We start from the raw sequence: 23,058 nt of genomic DNA on the forward strand, positions 1-23,058 counted from the left end.
CCAACAGCTGCCTTCTGCAATTTTATACTCAATATGCGGAAGAAATTTGGGGGAAAAATGTGGCAATTTTTCGCAAAATCGTGAAAGTTACACATCCGAAAACATTTTTAAATAATAACTTACTCGTTTCTTGATGCATCGTTTGTGGATATAGGGATAAGTGTAGATTTTCGTAGCACGGTGATGAGTATGGGTCTGCAAAATTCTTGTCTTCTCGTGAAAAATGACTTTTTCTGAAGGGCCAGATTCTTTTTTCAGATTTATACTTGTGTAAAATTCGTTGTGAAAATTCTGAATTACTTACTCATTCTTTCCCAGTTTTGAAGCTTCCATGGGAATAATTCAGGAAATCGTAGTGATTGTTGCCCCTCTACCCTGAGTACATGGTCTTCCAAAATTGAACAAAAATTAAATGAAGGAGACGTCGTTGAAAATGATTCAGTCTTCAGAATACCTCTCAATAGAGGAGCCCTCCTCAGCACCGGTCCTCTTCTCAAAATACGGCTATGGGCTCTAGAACGGCTTGAAAATACCTCTCCAATGGACTCATATCAGCACGTTACAATATTATTACGGTATAGAGTAAATTCTATGGCTTTTTAATTTCAATGAACGAATTTTTATGGAAATTTCAATTTTGAAAAATCTTCTGTTGGCTTCAGGACTGCTGAAAATGGTTCGAACCCGTTTTCAACCTACATTTTTGTTTTTTTTTTTAAATTTTATGGTCAGAAGGATTTGTTTCACCAAGTTTTTATTTTTGCTCAACTTGAAAAATTCCACGATGACTTTTTTTTACTAAGTATCGTTATTACGATTTTTTTTTCTTATAATTTTTTAAAAATGTTTTCAAAAGGTGCTTTTGACCTATGTTTTTACTCAACTTGTTGAATTATTTTTCGAAAAAAAAAATCCAACTTATATTCATTTGTTTTGCAGGATATGAAGAATTTGAGCTTTTTTAAAACTTTCATTTCACAAAATGATTTTTCATTGTAAGCTAAACTTTTTTGTGCTTTAGCCCTATATGTAAGGATTCTCGGACCGTCGAAGAATATTTCAAAAAATGTATACTTGAGTCGATTGATGATGTAACGAGAACATTTAGGTAATTTTAGATGGTCGAGTATTAGGTACCTTAGGTTCTATAGAAATTCGCCAAGTCTTCTAAAAGTTTGACAAAATTGTTTTAAATTGACTTTTATCTATTCAAGAAGTCGATAACAGGACACCAGTCTTAATTTCAATTTTCTAGTCCTGTCATATATGTCAAACAGTAAGTCATTTTCACGGATTTTTCAAGTTTTCAAAAATTTTTAAATGATGATGTATTTTTTTCAGTTTATCAAATTGAAAAAATTGAGAATTGCAAAATTGAAAACAATTACCTACTCAAAATTTTAATACTTAACAAAATGTAATGTAAATTCCGTGATGTACAGATTTGTATTGACGAGATTTTTGTGTCATTTTTTCCAAAACCAGTTCAGGGTATGGGCTAAAGCAAAAAAAAACACGAATTTTCGAAAATGCCTCCTTTTTTAGGTGTCATGGCTCTCCTCTAGGGGCAACTCGATCCGGAACTAAAAAAATTTCTGATGGACATTCAACTCAAATTATAAGGTCTTATTTGAATCTGATTAAAATTCTTCCAATATTTTTACCTGTGCAATCTATTTTTTCCCTCGATTTAAATGAGTCTTTTCTTTAATAATATGATGCCATCCAAGTACATATCAGAAATCAGAACTAACAGCTGCCTCCTGAAATCTCACTCAATATGCGGAAGAAATTTGAGGAAAAAATGCTGCAATTTTTCGCGAAATTGTGTATAAGCTACGCATTCAAAAACATTTTGTTTTAAATAAAAACTTACTCGTCTCTTGATGTACCATTTGTAGATTTAAAGCAAGTACATGTTCACTCATATCGGTATTGCGGCTGCAATAGAACCCCTTGCAATGTTTGGGCCACCAGTGAAATTTGGGGCCCCACAATTTATCATCTCAGAACGTATTGCAAACGTTTTCTAAGGATTTGTTTTTTTTCTCGTTAGAAGTAAAAAAAATAGGACCCTACTGAAAAAAATGTTGGGCTCTCGTAAAATTTCTGCAATAACACTTTTTTTAATCTCTGGGCGCGACTGTATTACTGGATTAACTTTCGTTCAGGCGATGGGAATGGACCTGAAAAAATCTTGTCTCCCCAATTAAAAAAAAAGACTTACCTATTTCACGAAAGCCAGCTTTTTTTTCAGATTTATTCTTGTGTAAAATTCTTTGTGAAAATTCTGAATTACTTACTCATTCTTTCCCAGTTTTGAAGCTGGTAATTGAAGCAATTGTTGTCTCCTTTTCTGTGTACACGTTTTTCCAAAATTGGACAAAAATCGAAATGAAGGAGACGTCGTTGAAAATGATTCCGGCTCCAGAATACCTCTCAATAAAAGACCCCTCCTCAGCACCGGTCCTCTTCTCAAAATACGGCGAGGGGCTCTAGAACGGCTTGAGAAATTCTCCAATGTACTCAACATGTTACAATATTACGGTATAGAGTAAATTCTATAGCTTTTTCCAACTTCAATGAACGAATTTTTGTGGAAATTCTCATTTTAAAAATTTTTTTGTGGGCTTCAGAACTGCTAAAAATGGTTCGAAACGGTTTTCAATCGATGGGAGGGGGTCGAAATTAGGCTGAATCAGTGTTTACTAAGTACATTTCAGCTACTGAGGTCCATTTGATGGAATTTTGATTTGTTTCACATTGCTCCCTTGAAATCATGAAAAATGATGGTACAGACTGGCCTAAAAAGGCCAAAAACCGGGATACATTACTTAATAATTTAAGTACTTTTTCGATGTTGGAGAGGGATAAAATGTGACTCTGCTGAATTTTTGGTCTTCCTGTGAGTCAACTGGTGTGAGGAACAAATAGAGAATCAGAAAGCGGCAAGAAAAACAAGTTTATCTCACTTGAAATAAAGTAGGAATGACCTACAAACTGGAATTCACCAGGTATCATTTTTTTTTTTTTTTTTTTAATGAAGATTTTACTGAAAATGATTTTTTCTCCCTTACAATTTTGGGTACCTGAGTTTTTTAGGCATGTTTTGATCTATCTTCGGTTAGAGTGATTGGCTTGCGAATGATACTTATAGAGGAGTCATCATCTTTTAAAAAATGAATGCTTCGTCCCTTCAAGTTTTGAAAAATTTGTTTTGAACCCTTCCAAGAACGGAACTCTTGAGTAAAAACTTACCTAGAAGCTTATCCTCGACGCCGGGCGTTTTTCGTCTGATTTTTTTTTCATTTAAAAAATGTTTTCATAATAAGAGAATCAACACTTGGATCCAAACCACTTCATCATACAATAACATCAAATATTTATCCATTTTCGGCAATAATAACCCAACTCAAACTATCTCAAACTATACCTCCTTACTTAAATAATTAATTTCAAAACCAAGAATCTCATGATGATACTCGTATATTGATACGTGTACCTACTTCATTTCATTTTCCATTAATAATGAATGGTTATTATTTATCTCTCAACCACAACTAACCATTTCGACGTCTTGAACCCAACAGCTGCTTCCTCGTGTTTCATTCAATATTCTGAAGAAGTAAGTTGGCAAAAATAGTTCATTTTTTTGCGAAATTGTGAAAATACGTCTTGGAGAACATTTAAAAAAAAACTTGCTTTGTTTCTTTTTTTTATCATGAGAATTATATTTTCGTTGAGTCTTTCGGTAGTTTGAGATTTTTCTGAGTAAACTTCTTTTGTACGAGTACTAAAAGTCAATTAAAAAAAAAAAGAAGCAAACGTGACTTGAAAATTGGCATTTCAATGCTAAAGAGTCAATAGGCCCCCTGATGTTCACAAGACATTTGGGAATTAAATACATCTACATCGTGATGGATCGCGAATTAGCGGGATAAAAAAATGTTGGCGGATTCTCGCCAGATTGAGTGGAGACTGCAATTTTGAGTCGAAAGTCACTCTGAACATTTTTATCTCTGTCGGTGACACTGGAAAGGAAATAGGATCTTCGAAAGTACATAGGTAAGCATTTTTGAAAAAATCGTGTTTTTTTTCGTTTTAGCATTTACCCAACCTGATTTGGAAGAAATGGAAGTCCCCTTTTAAAGTTCAACTGAGCGGTTGAAAATTTAAAAATCGCTTATTTTTGGGTAGGTAAATTATGGTTTTGGAAATATTGTCATCCTCAATATTTCGTATTAATTGTGTTAGAACATCAAATTATATTATAATTTCAGAAACTTTTTTTTTTTTTTTTGTATTTCCAAAAACTGGGGAAATATTTTGTAACACGGGAGTTCCGATTTTTCCGTCATTGTGAAATTTTGGTTTTTGAATTTGAAAATGATGACTAAAAAATTAGCACAGCTGTATTCCAAAATATTTCCACGGTTTCAAAACTGATATCTTATGAGAAGCGAAAAAAACTTCGAAGTTTCCGAGAATGCCTCTTTTTCTAGGAGCCCTATCTCATTATACTCGAAACAAATTTGTAGATTAAGTAGGAATTTAGTTGAAATAAGTAGGTATGAAATTCAAACGAACATATGTATATAAATGAATCGAAATCAAAACCAAATTAGAGAATAGGGGGGGTTTAGGTAAGATCCAAGTTTCGCACCGCGGCTCGGAACATCGACGAATAGAACTCTGAATAAATTTCACGAATCAATGAATCAATTAACCTGTAAAAAGATAATTTTCAGCAATAGGCTGGTAAGTCTCTAACTACCTATCTAAATAATTCTAATCCCTATACCTACAACCGTAGACGTCTAAAAGTCTCCTACCTAACCAAAATAAAGCTCCTTATTAGCATCCTTAAAGTTCAAGATGAATAATTGGAAAGAAATATACAAAACTTACGTGTCTGAGACAATGAACATATTTAGTGGGTACTGACCTATCTAAATGGTTCAGAGTCAATCAAACACGAGACAATTTGCTCGGAGGATAATGTAGGTACTGCCCTCACAAAGACTAAGACAAAGAAACCTACGACTACAACATGATGCAACATTAAGAATACGTAATTTTACGAAATAGAAAGAATAGCGAATAGGTAAAAAATTGCCACTGCTATATATATGTGTAAAAGCAAAGCAAAGCATCGAAAAAACCTCGGTTTTGAGACTTCTTTGTATTCAAAAGTCTCAAGAGGAGGGATAAATTGAGTATACGCCATCAAAGGCAACTTCTACGAGACCTCGAGGCTTTTGTCTATTTGAATCTCACTCGCTGAAGATGTGTTTTATTTGCGTCGCGTAATTTTCTATTTTAACTATTTCTCAAGCTAGAATTTCACCAATTTTATTCAATTTTAATTATTGCAAACCTAGTCATTTTTATCTCGATTTTAAACTTTTTAATCTTTATTAAAATTCGTTTATTCGCGAGTGTGTTGAAAATTTATAATCGACTCATCGATAATTTTCAACTCTGTGTAAAATCACAGAGCCGAATCCTTTCGTTCATCATACGACGATTCAATTCGTTCGATGACGCGTGACGTCACGAGCCTAAACCTACTTCTCTTTGGATTAGGTAGGTTCAAGTTTTACGTTTAATTCATCCTCGGTTTTGAGACTTCTTTGTATTCAAAAGTCTCAAGAGGAGGGATAAATTGAGTATACGCCATCAAAGGCAACTTCTACGAGACCTCGAGGCTTTTGTCTATTTGAATCTCACTCGCTGAAGATGTGTTTTATTTGCGTCGCGTAATTTTCTATTTTAACTATTTCTCAAGCTAGAATTTCACCAATTTTATTCAATTTTAATTATTGCAAACCTAGTCATTTTTATCTCGATTTTAAACTTTTTAATCTTTATTAAAATTCGTTTATTCGCGAGTGTGTTGAAAATTTATAATCGACTCATCGATAATTTTCAACTCTGTGTAAAATCACAGAGCCAAATCCTTTCGTTCATCATACGACGATTCAATTCGTTCGATGACGCGTGACGTCACGAGCCTAAACCTACTTCTCTTTGGATTAGGTAGGTTCAAGTTTTACGTTTAATTCATCCTCGGTTTTGAGACTTCTTTGTATTCAAAAGTCTCAAGAGGAGGGATAAATTGAGTATACGCCATCAAAGGCAACTTCTACGAGACCTCGAGGCTTTTGTCTATTTGAATCTCACTCGCTGAAGATGTGTTTTATTTGCGTCGCGTAATTTTCTATTTTAACTATTTCTCAAGCTAGAATTTTACCAATTTTACTTCATCTTTTACTATTGCGAATCTCGTCATTTTTATCCCGTTTTAATGTTTCAAAACTGATATCTTATTATGAGAAGCGAAAAAAACTTCGAAGTTTCCGAGAATGCCTCTTTTTCTAGGAGCCCTATCTCTCTTCCAGAGGCACCGTTGGGCCAAAAAATTATTCAGAGTGACTTTAAACCCAAAATGTAAAGGTTTCCTCTGAATTTGGGAAACCTTTTTTTAAACATTACAAGGATCTTCATCTGATTCTTTGGATTCTGAATCGATGAAATTCGAATCTTATAGACTAACTTTGAGTTTTTTTCTAATGTTCTGATGTCATCCGAGTTTTAGAAGTCGGAATCTATTTTATTCAATATGCGGGAGAAATTTGAAAAAAATGTGGCAATTTTTCGCAAAGTCGTGAAAGCTATTCGTACTCATTCGAGAATATTTTTAAATGAAAACTTACCACAATCCCTAGAGGGCCTTCCCCAATAAGATGGGTTAAACGGCCTTTGATTCATAATGGATCGAAAGTATAGTCCAAAAAGTCACCCTTGATGTAAAAACTCTCCATAAGAATTTTTGACCTCCCACTCCCTCCCCTTTTGGAGAAACTGCCCCTTAAACATCAAAAATTCAAAGATTTGTTTCTCGGAGGGGAGGTTGATGGAAAATTTTGAAATTTTCACAGATTGTGTACATCATGTAGGGGTACACACAGTAATTTTTTGAAAATTTTCCCCCACCATTTTCTTAGTTTTTCAGGGGGTTGAAAACTTTGAAGGGGGCAGAAAAACATTTTGAGGGGGATACATGGCTGAATTTTTTTTCAAAACTTGCTGATACCCTAAGGTATAATATAAATAATTTTCTCAAGGTCCCAAAGAGGGGTGGAACATGGTCAAAAAAAATAAAGTTTGAAAAAAAACATGTATCTCTCGTACTACCGCGCGTTTTGTCAACATTATTCCACGGTGCCACCGTAAGAAAACATCACCTATCGCGCGCTCTCAAACTCGTTTTTTTTTAGAACCCTACTGAAATACCACATTGCATTCAAAACTTTTTTTGATGAATATTCTCTAGGGTGGTAATAGGTGAACAACACAGGTATACCTACAAGAATTTTCAACCCCCTCCCTTCATATTTACCCCTCAAAATGGCGTTTTTCAACTTATTTTATGCTATTTACTGGCAATGAAAATTGCGAAGCTAAGTATCATAGGATTATATTTTTTTCAAAATTTTCGTTTTGGTGCGTCGTGGGAAAAATTGAAAAAATGTGTCATAGAGGGGGTAAAATGATAATGTGGGAGAATTAAATATCAATGAATGGGGTGTCGTTTCCGCATGATTAGATACTGCTGAGACCGAATAAGACGTCAGATTTTCTGCTACACTGATCTAACCCCTGCAGAGCCTTCAGCCCCTTCCCTCAATTTTTACTACATATTTTTGAAATAAAGTTACTTCGATGATATTGTTGTCGTTTGCAAGTAATCTAAACGCAAATACAGACGTCAGATTTTAGCCCCCTTCGGAGAGGCTGAGTGTGACTAAAACGAAATCAGACGTCTGTATTTGCGTTTAGGTTTCTTGGAAACGACGTCAATGAATATTATGAAAGTAGCACCATTTCAGAAATAGTCGAAATTGAGGAGGGTGCTGAGGCCGGGTAAGTGTGAAACAAAATCAGATACAATATTTGCGCTCCGGAGGTTCGAACCATATGAAAACGACGCCTTCAAATCGCTCATTTTTTGGGCCAATTCGTGTTTTGATGATGTTTTCTTATCAAGTATTATTTCGCATTAATTGAGTTAAATCTAGTTTCTGAAACTGGTGAAGTACTTGGGAACGCAGTGGTGCCCATTTTTTTGGGATTATTGCCAATTTAAAAAATTTGAGAAAATAGATGAACTGTTTTTTTTTTTTTTTTTTTTTTTTTGAAGAGTCTGTCCAAGCCTGGTCTTGGCTCTATGATCTGAGGTTATCCATGTGTTAAAGACAATACAACAGCTGCTTCCTTCAATTTCATTCAATATTCGCGGAAGCAATTTGCAAAATTGCTGCAATTTTCGTGAAATAACGAAAGTTAAACATTAGAGTACATTTTTGAATAAAAACTTACCTGTTTCTTGATGCATCATTTATAATATCATGCCATGAAGAGTCGGCCGTTACTACTAATCATAAGCTGTTAATGACAGCATGGCTATATTGACCCCTTGAACTCACCAGCTGCTTCATCGCGTTTCATTCAATATTTTGAAGAAGGAAATTAGCAAAAATAGTTCAATTTCTTGCGAAATCGTGAAAATACGTTTTTGAGAACATTTCAAAAATGAAAACTTGCTTACTTGTTTCTCTTTTTTCAACATGAGAATTATTTCGTGTGTATTTAACTTCCGGCTGGGCTACTCATCCGTGCAAAAATTTAGATTGATAAGCTCTAAAGTGATCACTTTAATAAGCTCCTATAATTTTGCTTAGGTTGTTACTTGTTAGGTAGTGTTTATTGATGATTTTTTGACCGTTTCAAGATCAGTTCTAAAAAAGTTAAAGCTCTCCCTTAGAGGTAACTCACGAGTAAAAAAAATTGCCAAGGGACTTTCAACTCAAATTAAGGTTTTATTTTGAATCTTCTTGAAAACCTCCAATGTTTTTTTTCGCGATGTATGGAAAATTTTAATTCGAAATTACCTCATATATCTTCATGTTTTTCAAAACTAAAAAAACAGTATGGTTTCGTAAGGAATTTGAGGAAAATATTGATCTTTTTTTATATACCTAACCCTAAAATACACATTCAATGAACTGTTTGAATGAAAACTAGCTGAAAAATATTTTTTTTTCCTTTTTTTCTCAATTGAAAATTGAGTTTTAAATGCTGTCCTTGAATCTCTTGCTTACGTTCTGATGCCATCCAAGTCTCAAAAATCTGAACCAACAGCTGCCTCCTGCAATTTTATTCAATATGCGGAAGAAATTTGAAGAAACGTACATATTCGAAAACATTTTAAAATAAAAACTTACCTACTTACTCTTTTCTTGATGTACTTAGACTTACCGTTCATAATTGGTAGGTACACCGTTGGAATAATTCTATGTTTGTTTTTGTGTAAAATTCTTTGTAAAAATTTTGAATTAAGTACGTAATTTTTCCCAGTTTCGAAGATTCTATGTGAATGAGTGAAGTAATTGAGGCAATTGTTGCTCCCTTCCTCTGTGTACACAGTCTTCCAAATTTGAACAAAAATCAAATCAAGGAGACGTCGCCTCGTTGAAAATGATTCAGGCTCCAGAATACCTCTGAATAAAGGACTCCCCCTCAGCACCGGTCCTCTTCTAAAAATACAGCTAGTGGCTCCAGACCTTTCCAATGGACTCAGCATGTTACAATATGGCACTGCACGAATTGCGTCCCGAAAGTACGAAAAGGCACGAATTGCGTCCCAAGAAATATTTTGCTACGCACGAATTGCGTCCCAAAGCAACCCTTTCGAGATCATTAGAATTAGACACGAATTGCGCCCCAAGATTAGGGTGTTAAATAGGTTGGATGGTCGTTTTAAAAGAAATAGGACGAATGCGCACAAATTAACGTAGGTACGTATACGAATATGCGTTGTCCTAACTTCGTTGGGACCTTTTTGCTTTTCTTTTTTGGAGCTGAAATTTCTAAAAAAAAATCATTCAAATTATGAAAATTTTGATCCGAAAAATCAATCTCCTCCCATGAAAAATCATTGTTCTTTTACGTATAAAAGTACAAATTTTCAAAAGCTTTTGCCCTTGCTACGCTGGGCTAATTTGTTTATTTGTTTTCATTTTTATAAAACAAAAAATTTCTGCTTGAGGCTTCTAAAAATTGAAAAATGAGCATGAAAATTTTTTATAAGTCATAATAGGCTATGAATATAACCTAATGGCTAATACTCATGATATGTGTTGAGTACTTATATAAATTGGCAAAATTGTCTTCTCACATTTTATTTCACATTAAAAAACTCAAATGTTTTAATCGACAAAATCGGTATTTTTTTTGTCATATTAGTCGGCCGGCAAATTTATGGTCGAACACCCCCCCTCTCCCCCCCCCAAAGAAAATGCCTAGTTTCGTCCCTGGAAAAAATGTTTGTAAATTTTGACATTGGTGGGTTTTTAAACAAACCCCCCACGCTCAATTTTTTCAGCATTTTTTTGTTTTTATTTAAAACCCTGGGACCCTAGTGTTGTGTTTTCAATTCTTTTAGAGTTCAGGTATAGAGTAAATTTTATAGCTTTCCAACTTCAATGAACGAATTTTTAAAAATCTAGCTGCTGTTGGCTTCAGAACTGTTGAAAATGGTTCGAAACCGTTTTCTATCGATTCAGGAGGTCGAAATTAGGGTAAATCGGTGTACGTACACTAATTACATTTAAGCTACTGAGGCTGATTTGATGACATTTTGATTTTTTTCACATTGTAACCTCGAAATTATGAAAAATAATGATGCAGATTGGCCTACAGACCAAAAACCGGGATACATTACTTAATAATTTACTTTTTTGATCTTGGAGAGGGATAAAATTTCTTTCAACCGGTATCATTTTTTTAAAAAATGAAGATTTTCCTGAAAATGATTTTTCACCGTTACAATTTTGGCTAACTGAGTTTATTAGACATGTTCGATCTAACTTCAGTTCGAGTGGTTGGTTTGTAAATGAAACTTAGGAGTCATCATCTTTCAAAAAATGAATGTTTCGTCCCTTAACGTTTGGAAAAATTTGGTTTGAACCCTCCCAAGAACGGAACTTTCAAGTAAAAACTTACCTTAGAAACGTACCTTCGACGTCGGTCGTTCACACCACTACAATTGAAGTTATGGCATCGGCTCAGATTGTTTTTTTTTCATTTAAATAATTTTCATAAGAAGAGAACCTATACTTACTTGGATCCAGACCACTTCATCATGTTCTTCGCACACATGGCTCACAATAACTACGAAAATTTATCTATTTTAATCAATAATAACCCAACTCAATCTATCTCAAGTCATACCTACCTACTTACATAATGAATTTCAATATCAAGAATCTCATGATGGTATGTGTACTACATTTCATTTTCCATTAATAATGAATGGTTCTTATTTATCTCTTAATGACAACTAACCATTTTGACGTCTTGAATTCAACAGCTGCTTCCTCGTGTATCATTTAATATTCTGAAGAAGTACCTACGTAAGTTAGCAAAAATAGTTCATTTCTTGCGAAATTGTGAAAATACGTCTTGGAGAACATTTCAGAAATGAAAACTTATTTACTCGTTTCTCTTTTTTTAACATGAGAATTTATCATCATTCATTTGATTTATTGCGTTCCCGTTTGGTAGTTTGGGATTTTTCTGACAGTGAGTAATCTTCCACTCATACGTAAACTCTTGAAAATTGACTTTTCAATCCTGAAAAGAGTCAATGGTCCACATGATGTTCCCAAGACATTTGGGAATTAGATACATCAACATCAGCGAGATGGGTCGCGAATTAGCGAGAAAAAAATGTTGGTGGATTCTCGCCAGATTGAGTGGAGACTGCAATTTTTAGTGGAAAGTTACTCGGCAAATTTTTAGCTCTGGGGGTGACACTAGAAAGGAGATAGGATCTTTGAAAAGTGAGCGTTTTTGAAAAAAATCGTGTTTTTTTTCGCTTTAACATTTACCCAACCTGATTTGGAGAAAAAAGGAAGTCCCCTTTCAAGCGTTCTACTGAGCGGTTGAAAATTTAAAAATCGTTTATTTTCAAGCAAATTCGTTTTTTGAAAGTACAATTTTCGTATTATAACATGGGGGGTTCAAATTTTCCAGTCATTGCGAAATATTGGCTTCTCAATTTGGAAATGATGACTTAGCACAGCTGTATTCCAAAATATTTCCACAGTTTCAAAATTATTGATATCTTATTAAGAACGAAAAAAACATATCACGAAGTTTACGAGAATGCCTCGTCTTTCCTGGGAGCCCTATCTCTACTCCAGAGGTACCTGTGGGCCAAAAATTCATCTGAGTGACTTTTAACTCAATGGAAAGGTTTCCCCCGAATTTGGGAAAATTTGTTCCCAACATTACACGGATCTTCGTCGTATTCTTTAGATTCTGAATCGATGAAATTCGAATCTGAGTTTTTTCCTAATGTTCTCAGATGTCATCCAAGTTTTGGAAGTCGTAGAATCAATTTTATTCAATTCGCGGAAGAAATTTGAAAAAAAAATGTTGCAATTTTTCGCAAAGTCGTGAAAGCTACTCGTACACATTCGAGTAAATTTTTAAATAAGAACTTACCACCATCCCTAAATTTAGCCGAACATATCATGGTATCTCTGATTGATTGAGCCGATTGAAGCAAATGTTGGACTCCCGTGTACTGGAACAGAGCTTAGAGAAGTTGATAATCATTTCTGGACCAGAATACCTCCAAATGAAGGACCGCGCTCCTCAACTCTCCGGTTTTCTAATAATGATGCAAGTTCTTTTGTAGTGCAGACCGAGCCCACAGATGAAAAAAAAAAAACAACGGAATGAAATAAAAAATTTTGTCAACGATTTTTAATTATGTAGATACCTGTTATTTTAAATACTTAATCTGTTTTCAAGAATGAAACCGCCTCTGCTCTTTTGAACAATATTGGCTTTCTTGTTCAAAACCTCCGAGGTTTGAAAAAAAAATCAAAAAAATTAAAATGGTACAATAAAATTTTCTTTTAAGTTTTTTTTTATAATGAGAGAATGAGAGAGAGCGCGAGGAATATTTTTTCCTGAAAAGGGGTGTTACTTGGAGAAACTCTTGTACAGAAATGTTTAATGTTTGCATAATTCTCGTCTATATCATCTACTAATTTTTTTTCATTCTGTTTTTTTTGCGGTTTCAATTTTGAGAAGCTCCGCACAGAGGGGCCAATATAGCTTGAAAGCCTGGAGCGAACAAGTTCTTGATAATTCAGAAGCGTCTGATTGCAAAAATTGAAAATGTTTTCTTGATGAAATTATATTCAACAATGCACAAGATGGGAACACAAAGAAAAAAATGCAACTAAAACTATACCCAATAATTCTGGAAGTTGATGTTCAACTTCGTTTCTGCAGCGACTTGGATCATGACCACCAAAATCCAAGACCATACAAATCGCTCATTTTTTGGACCAATTCGTGTTTTGATGATGTTTTCTTATCAAGTATTATTTCGCATTAATTAAGTTGAAACTATCGAAAAATATAATTTCTGATACTGGTGAAATATTTTGGAACGCAGTGTTGCCAATTTTTTTTGTGATTATTGCCAATTTAAAAAATTCGAAAAAATAGATGAAAAAATAAGCTTGGCGAATTTTTTCGGTTTTTTGAAATTAGCGATAATGAACAAAAAATTGGCACCACTGCGTTCCTAAATATTCCACCGGATTTAGAAATGATATCTTATGATGGTTTGGCATTGTTAGGTGTTATTATGTGATGCAAAATTTGGAACAAAAACATTTTCAAAACACTAATTAGACCTAAAATTGACGATTTGCGAATATTCAATCGCTCAGTGGAACCCTAAAAGTGGTTTTGAATTTTGATGACAATAGCTTAGGTTGACAGTGTTGACATTCAATCTCATATGCTGATAATTACCTATATCTTTTGGAACCGAGTGCATTTTTCCAAACAGGTCGGGTAGGAGGGGCTAAAACGATGTTTTTTTCTTCAAATGCTCCGTCTTTGAGTTCTCAAATCTCCCCTCCAAGTGGCACCTCCGGAGCCAAAAATTTGTCTGAGTGACTTTTAACTCAATACGAAGATATTACGTATATCTACATTCTACGTATTATTATTTATTTTAATTTAAAATATTGATTATTATATGTAAAACTAAGAATCTTAAAGTCTAATGAACAATAGATAGGTACCAAAACCTTTGAACTTTTAAAGTAATAACCTACCTAACTTTGACACGTTTTTACCGTTGGTTCGTGCAGGGTCGGAATTATGAGTTTCTTGAAGAGTCTCGGATTTTAACTCAGAGTCGAACTCATTTTCAAACCATGTCTGAAAGAGTCAGCTGTTTTACAAAAAAAAAAATCGGAAGAGTTCAAAAAGCTCTTTTGAGAGCTCTTCTCAATTCCACTGATTTTTGAATTTCGAACTGAGCAATACTATAGAAAAAGATCGCACTTCAGCATTTTTAACCACCTGGTTGAAATAATATCCATCGAATTTGCTGAAAAATGAAAAAGTAAATCCCAAAGAACTATAGTACTTTTACTCACACCAGTTGAGGTGAAACAAGAGTCTCAAACACTTGGATCGAAAAATGGTTGGAATGAATTACAAATCTCATTTGAAATAAAAAGAGTCAAACAGAGTTGCAAACTCTTTTTGACGAGTTCATGATTATTTTGAAGGGAAAAAGAATTCAAAGAGAGGAACTTTTTTTGTAGATGAGTTTCACTATTCGGATGAAAGAGTCATTTGAAAAGAGTTCAACTTTTGAATCTTTTTGAAAAGAGTTGAGTCTAGAAAGATATAGTCAACTGTTTTTTTTTTTTTTAAGAGTCTGTCCAAGCCGGGTCTTGACTCTAAGATCTGAGGTTATCCATGTCTTAGAGACAATATAACAGCTGCGCGCTGCTGCTTCATCGCGTTTCATTCAATATTTTGCAGAAGGAAATTAGCAAAAATACCTAGTTCAATTTTTTGCGAAATCGTGAAAATACGTCTTTGAGAACATTTCAAAAATTAAAACTTGCTTACTCGTTTCTCTTTTTTCAACATGAGAATATTATTACGTGGATATACTACTTTCGATTGAGCTACTCATCTTGTGGTAATTCAGAAACGTATTGTACATGTATTTTACGACTATGTACGTATACCTACCTACCACTTCGAGATGATCATAAATCATCTACTAATGTCTCCAGTTTTAGACCTTGATTTTAGCTCTCGCGGCTATATGGTTTTACTGCCATCGGCAGTCTTGTAACAGACAAGTTAATAAACACATTCGACTATGCGTTCGTGTATTTTTCTATATTCGTTGGTTCGGCTATGAGTTTTCGCGCCGACTACAACACATCTGTGCAAAAATTTAGATTGATAAGCTCATATGTATTACTTTGCTTAGGTTGTTAGGTAGTGTTAATTGATGATCTTTTGACCGTTTCAAGATCATTTCTGAAAAAGTTGAATCTCTCCTTTAGAGACAACTCAGGAATAAAAAAAAATTCTAAGGGACTTTCAACTCAAATTAAGGTTTTATTTGAATTTTCTTAAAAACCTCCAATATTTTTTTCACGATGTAGGGAAAATTTTAATTCGAAATTACCTCATATACATATTTTCATGTTTTTCAAAACTAAAAAAAAACAGTACGGTCTCAGAAGGAATTTGAGGAAAATATTGATCTTTTTTTATATACCTAACCCTAAAATACACATTCAATGAACTGTTTAAATGAAAACTAGCTGTGAAATCTTTTTTTTTCTTTTATTTTTGGATTGAAAATTCAGTTTTAAATGTTGTCCTTGAATCTCTTCCTTATGTTCTGATGCCGCCATCCAGGTCTCAAAAATCAGAACCAACAACTGCCTCCTGCAATTCTATTCAATACGCGGAAGAAATTTGAAGAAACATACATAGGTATTTGAAAACATTTTAAAATAAAAACTTACTTACTCTTTTCTTGTGTAGGTATGTACTTTCCGTTCATTGACAATACTCCGTTCGAATTGTACGTTTGTTTTTGTGTAAAATTCTTTGTAAAAATTTTGAATTACGTAATTTTTCCCCACTTTCGAAGCTTCTCTGTGAATGAGTGAGGTAATTGAAGCAATTGTTGCCCCCCTCCCCTGAGTACACGGTTCTCCAAAATTGAACAAAAATCAAATCAAGGAGACGTCGTTGAAAATGATTCCGGCTCCAGAATACCTCTCAATAAAGGACTCCTCCACAGCACCGGCCCTCTTCTCAAAATACGGCTAGGGGCTCCAGAACGGCTTGAAAATGCCTAATCGATTCAGCATGTTATAATATTAGAGTATAGAGTAAATTCTATAGATTTCCAACTTCAATGAACGAATTTATGTGGAAATTTCAATTTTTAAAAATCTGCTCTGTTGGATTCAGAACTGCTGAAAATGATTCGAAACGGTTTTCAATCGATTCAGGGGGTCGAAATTAGGGTGCATCAGTGTATACCTACTAAGTACATTTCAGCTACATGAGGTCGATTTGATGAAATTATATAATTTTTTTTCACATTGTACCCTTGAAATCATGAAAAATGATGGTACAGACTGGCCTCCCGTGTAGAAAAAACCAGGTATATACCACAAGTTTACTACAAAGTAGGTGGTATATCACTGGTTTACTCTTGATATACTATTAAATTGTGGTATACCACTAGTAAATGTGAATAGTAAAATTTACTACTGGTATACAATTTTCTGAAAGTGTAGATGCAAAAGTTTACTCCTGGTTTACCACATAGTAAATTTAACAACATGGTACACCAATGGTAAATTAAGGATGTAAAATTTACCACTGGTTTACTATCTTTTGATAATGTTTTACTATCTAAAAAATAAAACCATGTGGTAATACCACTGGTAAATATGACGAAATAAATTTTACTACTGGTTATACTGTGCAAATCAATGTTTGCTTTTCTAAAGGATAAAGTTATTCATGTCCAAACTTTGTAGGTTATTTACAATTTTTTGAGCTTTTTTCATCAACTCTTTAATTTTTCAAGCACGATTAACGTTTTAGATATCAGTTTTGAATGATTTATGGTACCTATATTATTGGAAAAAATAATGAAAAGCACTCAAAAACAAAATCTGATGTCATATTCGTGTTCATGCGTCACCAAAAACATAATATTTGATGTGTCGCACAAAAAAACCCCTTATTTTAAACTTTTACCCCGTTTGGCCGGAGATGCTGGGGGCCGTGGTTGGGGCCCAATCAAAAATCTAACGTCATATTCGTGTTTAGCGTTACCGAAAACATACAATTCGATGTATCACATGCCCTAGATTTTCTTTTGAAAGTTTTGCCCAAAATTGGGGGTGGGGGTGCTCCCCTTCCATCAAGAGATCCCATCTTGAAACTTGAATATTTCGAAAAAGCTCCAAAAGGTGTATCTATGGTCATTTTTACAGAATTTTAAATGGTATAGCTTCCACTTACAGCGCCATTTTGAAATTTGAACTTTCAATTTGAAAGTTCAACTTTCTAATTTTGAAAATTTCAAAATGCTCAATAAAAAGTTGAAAATTCAATACCCTTTTGAACTGTGAAATCAGTTTTTTGATCAAAGTATCATAGTTTGTGAAGTGGAGTAACTCAATGCAATGTGAAATAATGGAAGCCCCCCCCCCCAACCGGCCTCTGAGGGGGCTGGAACCTAACTGACTACGGATTGCTTCTTACTGGGTAAGTAGATATTGTAAAAAAAATTTGAGCGAAATCGAAAGACATGACTTTCAAAATCGCACTTTTTTAGTCGAATTGGCATGGAATGACCCAGTAAACAAAGTGTACAATCTAGTATCATCTTTAAAATATCACCCCACAAAATATTTTTATAAAAAATACAATAAAAAAATGAAAATAAAAATATTACATTTTCAAAATTTGACTAAGTCCAAATTTTCTAAACATATAAACCCATTAAAACGCCACTATCATCACCGATCGCAGTAGCCTAGTTGTCAGCGCAGTACAGAATTGAGCGGAGATATGGAGGTCCCAGGTTCGAACCCCACCCAGGTCACAAATTTTTTTATTTTAAAAATTTTTTTTGGTGACATTTTGACATCAACTCTTGCTATTCTGTACATGGAATGTGCATTTCAAGCCTTATAAAACAATACAAAGGGCTAGACTTGCATTTCCAACCCAGTTGTAATTTTCATGGTATACCAGTGGTTTACGTGTTTCAATTGATGACTTGTATACAACATAGTATTCAACGTAGTATATCCACCCAGTTAACTATGTGGTATACATCTGGTTTTTTTTACGCGGGCTAAAAGCCAAAAACCGGGATACATCACTTAATAATTTGCTTTTTCAATCTTGGAAGGAATAAAATTTGGGTTATAGTGAAAATTTGTAAAACGGTTAATCTGTAACTTACGTGCTGAATTTATGGCCTTCGTATAAAAGTCAATTAGTGATGGAGGCGTATGAGGAATAAATTCGCGAGAAAATCCAAGTTTTTCTAACTTGAAATGGAATGGGGATGACTTAGAAATTGGAATTATGAAATTAGGCGGAAATACCTCTCAAAGTATAATTTTTTTTGTAAATGAAGATTTTACTGGAATTGATTTTAAGTACAATTTTGGCTACCTGAGTTTATTAGACATTGTTTAGATCTAACTTTAGTTTGAGTGGTTGGTTTGTAAATGATACTTAGGAGTCATCATCTTTCAAAAAATGAATGTTTCGTCCCTTTAAGTTTGGAAAAACTTGGTTTGAACCCACCCAAGAACGGAATTTTCAAGTAAAAACTTAGCTTAGAAACGTACCTTCGACGTCGGTCGTTCACTGTAATAGTTAAAGTTGTGACATAGGTTCAGATTGTTTTTCATTTAAATAATTTTCATAAGAAGAGAATGTATATTTACTTGCATCCAAACCACTTCATCATGTTCTTCACACACATGGCTCACAATAACAACGAAAATTTATCTATTTTAATCAATAATGACCCAACCCAAACAATCTCAAGTCATACCTACCTACTTACATAATAAATTTCAATATCAAGAATCTCATGACGATATTATGTGTACTTCATTTCATTTTCCATTAATAATGAATGGTTATTATTTATCTCTTAATGACAACTAACAATTTCGACGTCTTGAACACCCAACAGCTGCTTTCTCGTGTTTCATTCAATATTCTGAAGAAGTAAGTTAGCAAAAATAGTTCCTTTTTTTTGCGAAATTGTGAAAATACATCTTGGAGAACATTTCAGAAATGAAAACTTACTTACTCGTTTCCCTTTTTTTAACATGAGAATTTATCACTCATTAATTTGATTTGCGTCCCCGTTTGGTAGTTTGGGATTTTTCTGACAGTGAGTAATCTTCACCTCACAAGTAAAACTTCTAGGTACTATAAAAGTCAATTTAAAAAAAAGGAAACAAACGTGACTTGAAAATTGACTTATTTTCAATTCTGAAAAGAGTCAATGGTCCTCGTGATGTTCCCAAGACATTTGGGAATTAGATACATCTACATCAGCGAGATGGGTCGCGAATTAGCGAGAAAAAAATGTTGGTGGATTTTCGCCAGATTGAGTGAAGACTGCAATTTTGAGTGGAAAGTCACTCGGCAAATTTTTAGCTCTGGGATTGACACTGGAAAGGAGATGGGATGTTCAAGTGATTGGTTTGTGAATGATACTTAGGAGTCATCATCTTTCAAAAAATGAATGTTTCGTTCCCTCAAGTTCGGAAAAACTTGGTTTGAACCCTCCTAAGAACGGAACTTCTAAGTAAAAACTTACCTTGAAAATGTTTTTTTTTTTTGAAATTCATCAAAGAAAAAAAATTCAACTCAAGCTTTACCAATTCTGGAAGTTGATGTTCAACTTCATTTCCGCAGCAACTTGTACCAGAACCACCAAAATCCAAGACCATACACATCGCTCATTTTTTGGACCGATTCGTGTTTTGATGATATTTTCTTATCAAGTATTATTTCGCATTAATTAGGTGAAAACTATGGAAAAATATAATTTCTGAAACTGGTGAAATATTTGGGAACGCAGTGGTGCCAATTTTATTGTGATTATTTCCAATTTAAAAAATTTGAGAAAATAGATGAAAAAAGCTTGGAAAATGTTATGACCAAAAATTGGCACCACTGCGTTCCTAAATATTCCACCAGTTTTAGAAATGATATCTTATGATGGTTCTGCATTGTTAGGTATTATTATGTGATGCAAAATTTGGAAAGAAAACATTTTCAAAACACTAGCTAGACTCGATACCAAGAATCTCATGATGATGTGTTCTTGCCTAAATTGTCAAAAAAATCTCGTTTATGTCATAATTATGTATAAAGAAGTTCCTTTTTTGTCAAAATTATAAAAAACGCCCAACTTTTGTAAAAATTGCCAAAAAAAACTTCTGCTTTTTGCCAAAATGTCCAACACGTTCTCTTGGGTAAAATTTGACACTGAACATTTTTTGTTCTAAGTATACATTTTTTGCATATTTGGCATAATTTTGCAAAAAAACGCGGAAAACGTGTATTTTTCAGGGTTTTTTGCAAATATGAACCTTTTGCAGACAAAATTTCAATTTTATGGATTGGTAGGAAGAATGTACTTGTAAAAAGACACATTTTAGCGAAAACAGTTTTTTGGATAAACCATACAGCCCGGAGCTGTGGCGGTTCAAAGTTTTCTTTTGTCAATTTTACCCCCACCACTATGATAAAAATTTTTGAAAAAAATCATATTGAAAGGCCCAGGCTTCCCTTACATATTCCGCGTGGTACCAGAATTTTCTATTCACTACTCGCGGATACAGAATTTTTCTCCCAAAAAACGCGTTTTTTGGCCGTACTGTTCAAGGGGGCGGAAATTCCGCTCGAAAATTTTCATTGGAGGTGCCCAACAATAATCCATCATAATTTTCCAAATCTGGGAACAGGGCCATTTCGCCTATCTTACCGTGGAATACCCTTTACCATCAATGCACATTTTGCAATTAGGTAGGTAAGCTAGGTATGTATGTAGTAATAGTCCGGCATAATTATGACAATAGGAGTAATTGCACCCCCCCCCCCGCCGATCCTCCGGGACAATATTTTTCTTAAAGGGGACATCCTAAGGAACATTTTAATGCAAAGTTGCCAAAAAAAAAGTTGGCCTTACTTACAAAATGGCGGCCATTTTGATTGACAGGTCAGCCGAAATCGCAGATTTTGCGTTATAACATAGGACTTGCACAAACTTTTTCAATCTTTACAAAGGTAGATCGAAAGATCATGCAAAAATTTATCACCTGTCCAAATTTCAAGTGCTAAAGTGCGTTTTTCGATTTTTGGTGAATTTTTGAAAATCGAATTAGGCCAAAAATGAGGGAAAAAATCAAAATTTTACCAAATTGACCAAGAAAGCTGAAATTTGGGATATACCCTATTTTCGACACGCCAAATCGATTGGAAACGGTTTCAACCCGTTTTGAGCAGTTCTGGAGCCTCCAGCAGATTTTTGAAACTCGAAATTCCCACAAAATTCCATCAAATTGGAGTTGTAAAGCTAAAATTCATTCTAAAAACTAGTTTCAATACGCTACGAAGTACTGCAGGCGAATTTCAAGTTGTTTTGGAGCCTCCAGCGACTTTTTGAAAATTCCTGAAGCCTCCAGCAGATTTTTGAAACTTTAAATTTTCACAAAATTTCATCAAATAGAGATGGAAAGCTGACATTTACTCTACACTCCAATTTTAACACCCTCTGAAAACGACTTCTGGTGGATTTCAAGTCATTTTAGAGCCTTCAACAACTTTTTTGAAAATTACAGGAGCCTCCAGTAGATTTTTGAAACTTGAAATTTCCCCAAAATGTTATCAAACCAAGATTGAGAGTCGAAATTCGTTCTGCACACTAATTTCAAAACGCTACGAAGTTGACTGCTGGTGAATTTCAAGTCTTTTTGGAGCCTCCAGCAACTTTTTGAAAGGTTGTATGACGTTTTTTTGGAAAATTGAAATTTCCTAAAAGTTGCTGGAAGCTTCGAAACCATTTGAAACCACCATGTAGTCTGCGAAGTAAATTTCAGCTTGCCAACTCCATTTGATAAATTAATGTTGGGGAAATTTCAAGTTTCAAAAATCTACTGGAGGCTCCAGTAATTTTCAAAAAAGTCGCTGGAGGCCCTAAAATGACTTGAACCCACCTGAAGTCGTCTTCAGAGGGTGTTAAAATTGGAGTGTGGAGTAAATTTCAGCTTTCCATCTCCATTTGATGAAATTTTGTGAAAATTTAAAAGATTCAAAAATCTGATGGAGGTTTCAGGAATTTTCTAAATGTCGCTGGAGCCTCCAAAACGACTTGAAATTCACCTGCAGTACTTCGTAGCGTATTGAAACTAGTTTTTAGAATGAACTTTAGCTTTACAACTCCAATTTGATGGAATTTTGTGGGAATTTCGAGTTTCAAAAATCTGCTGGAGGCTCCAGAACTGCTCAAAACGGGTTGAAACCGTTTCCAATCGATTTGGCGTGTCGAAAATAGGGTATATCCCAAATTTCAGCTTTCTTGGTCAATTTGGTAAAATTTTGATTTTTTCCCTCATTTTTGGCCTAATTCGATTTTTCAAAAATTCACCAAAAATCGAAAAACGCACTTTAGCACTTGAAATTTGGACAGGTGATAAATTTTTGCATGATCTTTCGATCTACCTTTGTAAAGTTTGAAAAAGTTTGTGCAAGTCCTATGTTATAACGCAAAATCTGCGATTTCGGCTGACCTGTCAATCAAAATGGCCGCCATTTTGTAAGTAAGGCCAACTTTTTTTTTGGCAACTTTGCATTAAAATGTTCCTTAGGATGTCCCCTTTAAGAAAAATGTTGTCCCGGAGGATCGGCGGGGGGTGGGTGCAATTACTCCTATTGTCATATGCCGGACTATAAGTTTTAAGTTAGTACTCGTATATGCAGTACCGTACGTCTAGATTTGAAGACGCACTGAAATGATTTTATTCGGTGCATTTTTAATGTAGACCCTGTAGTGCTATCGATGTGGAGAAG

This window comes from Planococcus citri, chromosome 1 (assembly GCF_950023065.1).
Source record: "Planococcus citri chromosome 1, ihPlaCitr1.1, whole genome shotgun sequence".
In the NCBI taxonomy this organism is placed as follows: domain Eukaryota; kingdom Metazoa; phylum Arthropoda; class Insecta; order Hemiptera; family Pseudococcidae; genus Planococcus; species Planococcus citri.